Below are 7671 nucleotides of genomic sequence, written 5' to 3'. Positions count from 1 at the left end.
GAACCGTCACAGGTAATGGGGGATTCGTGGTTAAACATGAATCCCTTACAGCCGACAAGGTCCATTATTATAGAAAGGATAGGGTTCATTTAGAGACAGTTGCCCTAGATATTTTTATGAAGGACATTCGTAAGGCCATAGTAACCCTCCTTTAAGTCCGGTTGGGTTGTGTTTGTCTTTTATTGGTTGGCGGCACAGTTATCATCTTAATGCTATCTGGTGGCGGGAGGTAACGGCCCTGTTGCCTTGGAAAGGGTGAACGGGGGGAGTGATGACCAATCTAAAAGTGAGAGGGGTGGATAGCCTCAAGTGCACGTGAGGTGCCCCTCCTTCCCCTTGCGGGTGGGTCACGTGATCTCATTAACCCCTTAGTAGCAATTTTTCTATGAGCAGAGGTCCCGCTCTGCTGCAGTTTCCGTTTGGGCCGCTTACCTCCTGCAGTGCTGGGTTGTCATTATAGTATTCGTTCAGCCGCCATCAGAACCTTGTTGGTTTCCATAGTTACTTATTTAGTTAATAAATGTTTAACCTGTGATGGTTAAAATTTTACCCACAAAAAGTTGTTGTGTTTTTATTATAGAGTAAGTTGTTATATGTACCCTTCTATGGCTAGCGACCGGTAGGCATTTAATCCCTTAAAGCAGTGTAGGGCACAATTGGGCCTGGAACAAAGCTAAGGGTTAAAGATGAAGGGAGAGATAGGAGAAGAGGGCTGGCTAGGGAGGTTAACTGCAACAATGTTGCATGCAAGGGAGGGGCCCACTACTCACCTTAAAAATGGGGATCATCAGCTTCCTGGCCCTCTTCTTCCTGGAATCCGGTGCAGACGAGTTCTTTCCCCTCCCTCCCTCCCTCCCTCTCTTCCCTATTACAAGATGGCTTCCAAATTTAATTTATTACTAGGCGCTAAGTATGCCTTCTCAGGCTAACTTAGTAGCCACATAGTCGATTGAGCATTTCCAAATTTAAATTGTTTCCCCTAGTTGGCGACGGGTATGCCTATTCAGGCTAACTTTGTCAGCCTCTTTAGTTATTGGTCTACCATATCCGGTCTAACTGGCTTTTGGCGGCTGAGTAGCGGATCCCCTTTTCTAGGGGGTAGTCCCTATTTTATACCCGCTCGGCGGGAGGTAACGGCCCTGTTGCCTTGGAAAGGGTGAACGGGGGGAGTGATGACCAATCTAAAAGTGAGAGGGGTGTATAGCCTCAAGTGCACGTGAGGTGCCCCTCCTTCCCCTTGCGGGTGGGTCACGTGATCTCATTAACCCCTTAGTAGCAATTTTTCTATGAGCAGAGGTCCCGCTCTGCTGCAGTTTCCGTTTGGGCCGTTTACCTTCTGCAGTGCTGGGTTGTCATTATAGCATTCGTTCAGCCGCCATCAGAACCTTGTTGGTTTCCATAGTTACTTATTTAGTTAATAAATGTTTAACCTGTGACGGTTAAAATTTTACCCACAAAAAGTTGTTGTGTTTTTATTATAGAGTAAGTTGTTATATGTACCCTTCTACGGCTAGCGACCGGTAGGCATTTAATCCCTTAAGGCCTGAGCTAACTTAATAGGGAGTAGCTGTGAAACTGACCCAACAGATTTAACTCTTTAGTTGCAGGGGAAAATTGCTCTTTCTAAGCGCCTGCTAATGTACACACCTTCCCTCACTCTGTAACCTATCCCCCTCCCCAGCGGAACAGTGTGGGGTGAAGGGCCATAGCTGTAAGCACAAGCACCCTGGATAGTGCGTCAGCATTGCTATGTAACAGGCCAGCCTGGGGGTTTCACCGCAAAACTAAAAGGCTGGAGAGACCAGAACCACCTTGTGATCCTTGAATTACGATCCCTATTGTTGTGCATCCACCTCAACAGGGCATGGTCCGTGATCAGGGTAAGCCACTTGATTGCTAAACATTCCTTTTCTACTGTAGAATAGCGCTGCTAACGGGGTAAAAGGGTATATATATATATATATTTGTGCAAACTACCATCAGATATACTGTACATAGAAATAGGTAGGTAACATATTCTGCTATGTGAAGAACATTGGAATTTAAAATATTAATATTTTCATGTCGGGTAAGCGCACATGAGAATATGCGATCATTTTTGCACGAGTAGGGTGTTAGGTTTTTTCTCACTTTTTTTTGCACCTTTGACTTCTAGGGGGGAATAGGTTATCGTAGTTTACTTTAAATACGATTGCAACCTGACGTGCACAAAAAGCTTACTTCTAGCAGAGTTAACGCTCGAGCAGGGGTGTTAAATAGTGCTCCACTTGTAATCTGGTCCTTAATCAGCAGGGCTAGTCACATGGCTCAGCTCTGTGACTAGAACTGCTGATTGGATCAGTGGTATATTCTACTCAGGACCAGCAGAGTGTTGTGAGTCCCGAGTGTGTGTTTAACCTCTTTGTACATACAGTAGTCTACGGTCAATAATCTCAAAATGACAAGCTCTAATGGATTGCAAAATGACAAGCTCTAATGGATTACAAAATGACAAGCTCTAATGGATTACAAAATTACAAGCTCTAATGGATTACAAAATGACAAGCTCTAATGGATTACAAAATGACATGCTCTAATGGATTACAAAATGACAAGCTCTAATGGATTACAAAATGACAAGCTCTAATGGATTACAAAATGACATGCTCTAATGGATTACAAAATGACATGCTCTAATGGATTACAAAATGACAAGCTCTAATGGATTACAAAATGACATGCTCTAATGGATTACAAAATGACAAGCTCTAATGGATTACAAAATGACATACTCTAATGGATTACAAAATGACAAGTTTTAATGGATTACAAAATGACAAGCTCTAATGGATTACAAAATGACATGCTCTAATGGATTACAAAATGACATGCTCTAATGGATTACAAAATGACAAGCTCTAATGGATTACAAAATGACAAGTTCTAATGGATTACAAAATGACATGCTCTAATGGATTACAAAATGACATGCTCTAATGGATTACAAAATGACAAGCTCTAATGGATTACAAAATGACATGCTCTAATGGAATACAAAATGACAAGCTCTAATGGATTACAAAATGACAAGCTCTAATGGATTACAAAATGACAAGCTCTAATGGATTACAAAATGACAAGCTCTATTGGATTACAAAATGACAAGCTCTAATGGATTACAAAATGACATGCTCTAATGGATTACAAAATGACAAGCTCTAATGGATTACAAAATGACAAGCTCTAATGAATTACAAAATGACAAGCTCTAATGGATTACAAAATGACAAGCTCTAATGGATTACAAAATGTCATTTTGTACTATTATGACCCTTTAAAATAAAATGAACCAGCATTATAATTTTTACTATGTTATTGTTTACCTGACAGATGAAATCTTGATATGAAGTATTCTCTGCTATTCATTTGAGGTTTAAGAATGATTATGTGACACTTAGGTGCAAAAATACAACATAAAAGTCCAAAGCTGGATGATAAAATGGCAAATATTTCCACTGCAACCATATATTTGCTGGAGCCAATAAATATGATAGAATTTAGAATTAAGGATCCTACCCATTTTCTTAGAGCACTATTAGGTTTTGTTGCATTAAAAGCAATAACTACTGTAATTGTTTTTGCAAAGATTACAAGAAACACACAGAGAAAATATTGTTCCAAAAATCGACTGACGAATGAGACAAGTTATCTTTGAAGGTCGTCCAATAAAGAGAAATGAACAGAAAAAGCAGAGAATGAGAGCCACAAGAAGTAAGTAACTCAGACGCCTGTTATAGGCTTTGACCAGTGGGGTATTGTGGTATCGGATAAAAATGCAGATTACAGAAACCGTAATTAGACAACAGACGCACTGGATATAGCAATGCCAAGTGGATCTTCATATGATAAAAACTCAATGACTTTCGGGATGCATCTCTCTCTCTCTCTCTCTCTCTCTCTCTCTCTCTCTCTCTCTCTCTCTCTCTCAAACTTACATGCTACTGCCACAAACACAGACTTTATCAATGCCCTCTAAAGAGAAATCTTATTACAATGTGAAAAAGATATTTTACTGCTATAATAATCCATCTGCCTATATCCCATATGTTATGGTATAACCCGGATATCAAGGGTTAATACCAGATGAAAGATGCCCTGAATACGGGATCAGCAACACACAAACCCAGTTAATTCCCCCCAAACATGAGACCAAGCTCCATCCTGAGAATAAAACAGAATGTGTTTTATTGAGGGCTATATGCCCAGTATTTATGCAGGTCTCCCACCTGGTTGACACTCCCCAGCAACAGCTGCACAGGAAGAAGATAGTACATTAGATAGAGGGAAGACGCCCTTTTACAGGATACAATAGAATTGCATTCCTTAACCAAATAAACAATTGAACACAAGAAAACAATGGAGTCCTTCTTCACACCTGGCAGTCTGACTCTGGAGGTGATTAAACAATGTGAACGCTTATCACTTAAACTTAATTACAGTAAACAATAGCTGATGCCAGGAAACCTGTCTTTAGAAAATAGTTTCTCAAAACTGAACAATGTTAACCCTTCCAGTACTGACAGAGGGGTCTGTCACACGGCTTCCTCCTGGTGGGACACTCCGGCAGACCCGGCTTGACCCTTTTGCGGGTCAACTTGGGGATGACCGGACTAGGAGGTGGTAGGAATGTCAGTTTGACGGTACAATCGATCTGCATTCCCGTTATTAGAGAGAATTCCTGTCCATATAAATAAGGGTTCAACTTCTTCAGTGCCCAGACCCGGGCTAAACATTCCTTTAAGTTTTTGTTTTCAGAGACTCTTCTTTCCAGTTGGAGACAAATCTCATCGGCTTCTATGCAAGTTTTTTGTACCTGCTCTTTATAGGTATCCACAATCCCTTCATACTGACATAGGGTGCCCTTGAGTTGCTTGCACCTCACTATAGCTAGCATCAGCTTTTTCCTCCAGTGTCTCTAAGTTTGTCTTTAATGTTTCATGTTCCACTCTCAAGCTGGTATTTTCTGCAGTCTGTCGGTGCAGCTTGTCTAGCAGAGATTCCCGTTCTAAACGTGCTTTTTCCTCTGCGCTCCTTTTCTCTCCCACTAGCACTGTTACGTGATTGTTTAACGTGACCATTTCATCCTCTACTTGACTCTTCTCCTTCATCAGTGCGTTGTAACAGGACTTCCACGTATCAATAGCGGATATAGATTTACTGAGCTCAGCGTCCTGGGGCTCAGCAGCATGTGGGTCAGTCTCGGCAGCATGGATCTGGGCACGGGTAGTGACAGGGTTAACATCGGTGGGACCCATGGGAGCGTAGGCAGAAACAAGGGGGGCCAAGTTATTTCCAAGGAGAACATCAGCTGGTAAGTCCTTCATGACCCCCACATTCACATGTCTAGCGCCCACTCCCCAATCCAAATGTACCCGGGCAACAAGTAGGCGGAACACAGCGCCCCCTGCTACCCTCACAGCCACAGTGTCTCCGGTGTGCTGGTTCTCAGACACCAAGTTCTTTTGGAGCAAGGTCATGGTAGCACCAGTATCCCGTAGACCACTGACCTCCTTCCATTCACTTTAACCAGCTGCCGGTGCTGTTGCTGGTTATCCCAGTGGGCAGCTTTTCATGGGGTTCTGCTTTATGTAGGATGCCCCAGCATTCTTCCTCCTCTACGCAGTGGGCAGCAGGCTGAGGGTTACGTGGGTTTCTGCCGGCGGGTCTCCTCCAGGACTGTGCTTGGTTTGCTGTGTTTAGGGGACACTCTGGTCTTTTGTGCCCTAGTCACTTACATCCAAAGCACCGAATAGGTGGTCTGTACTCCACTCTGGCAGGGATCTTAGTGGTAGCAGTGTCCAGTTTGCGGGCATCCGTATACTCATCTGCCAGACGAGCAGCTTCATGCAGGGTGGAGGGTTTACGGTCCCGAACCCACTCTCTAACTCCTGCTGATAACTTGACAAAGCAATGTTTCCAACAGGAATAGCTGCAGCACCTCTTCCCCAGATACGGCTTTGGCACCCCGCCATCCAGTGAGCTGCTGTGCGGAGCACCTTACATGCCCACTCAACGTAGGAATCTCCAGCTAGTTTACAGTGTCTCTGAACCGACTCCTGTATGCCTCCGGTGTAATCGCATACCTGGAGAGCAGCGCCTCTTTTACAGCATTATAATCCCTGACTTCCTCATCCGGAATGGCTAGAAAAGCCTCGCTGGCCCGGCCGGATAATTTTCCAGATAATATCGTGACCCAGTCCTCTGCGGGTACCTTGTGTAGGGCACATTGCCTCTCAAATCCGCAAGGTACCCATCAATCTCTCCTTCTGTTTCCAGGAAGTTTTTAAAAGCTGCAAAATGTACCTTTCTCTTTTCCACTGGGGTTGCTGTGACTTGGGCTGCTGCAGCGCCGCTTTGGCGAAGTAGGTTGGCCTCCACGGCTGCTATGACCCGGTCGATAATTTCGACAGACGGGTTGGGGCCATAATGTGCCAGTCTTATTTTAACCGCCCGGTCAAAGCTTGCTTCTTCGGGGGTTCTGTCTGATATGCTGGGCTCATTGGTTCCTTTGGGCCCTGGTACTCTGTCCATCTCGGTCAGTATTGTAATAATCTCCCTCTTCCTGAGGTTACTGGCTTGTCGGCCCCTTTGTTCTAGCAGGTCTTTAAGGGTAGCTCTTTCCAGCCTTTCATACGGTATTCCCATTAGGTCCGGATGTGTAGTTGCTCTTCTGGGCGATGAGGATCATCCCGTCGCTTGCCACCAGTTGTTATGGTATAACCCGGATATCAAGGGTTAATACCAGATGAAAGATGCCCTGAATACGGGATCAGCAACACACGAACCCAGTTAATTCCCCCAAACATGAGACCAAGCTCCATCTTGAGAGTAAAACAGAATGTGTTTCATTGAGGGCTATATGCCCAGTATTTATGCAGGTCTCCCACCTGGTTGACACTCCCCAGCAACAGCTGCACAGGAAGAAGATAGTACATTAGATAAAGGGAAGATGCCCTTTTACAGGATACAATAGAATTGCATTCCTTAACCAAATAAACAATTGAACACAAGAAAACAATGGAGTCCTTCTTCACACCTGGCAGTCTGACTCTGGAGGTGATTAAACAATGTGAACGCTTATCACTTAAACTTAATTACAGTAAACAATAGCTGATGCCAGGAAACCTGTCTTTAGAAAATAGTTTCTCAAAACTGAACAATGTTAACCCTTCCAGTACTGACAGAGGGGTCTGTCACACTATATTTAGTTCCAACACTGTAGTAAAATCTAACAGAATGGTAACTACTAGCTAAGTTTAATAGTTTAGTTTTATTTATATTTTTCTTAAAAAAATTATTTAGAAATAAATCATACACAGAATAGAGTCAGAGTGAAAACACTATTCAGACTGAAACCAATTTGTATTTTATGTATTGTGTGACCTTTTATTTATTTTACTGAATATTAATCAGCCACAAATATATTATGGCTCCTTTTTCATCCTAATATAAAGCCACTCTCAATCAATAAAATAAAAAAATAACTAAGTGGTGCAAGATTATACTGGCATACAGATTCTGGCTGCTTTTACATCCTGATTTTAAATCCACTCTCAATAAACAAACATTAAGAAATAAACTAAGTACTAAGGATTCTACTGATATGAATGGATCAGATACACAAAAGGAAAG

Source organism: Bombina bombina, chromosome 7 (genome assembly GCF_027579735.1).
Source record: "Bombina bombina isolate aBomBom1 chromosome 7, aBomBom1.pri, whole genome shotgun sequence".
Lineage (NCBI taxonomy): Eukaryota > Metazoa > Chordata > Amphibia > Anura > Bombinatoridae > Bombina > Bombina bombina.
Note: the sequence above shows the minus strand (reverse complement) of the source record.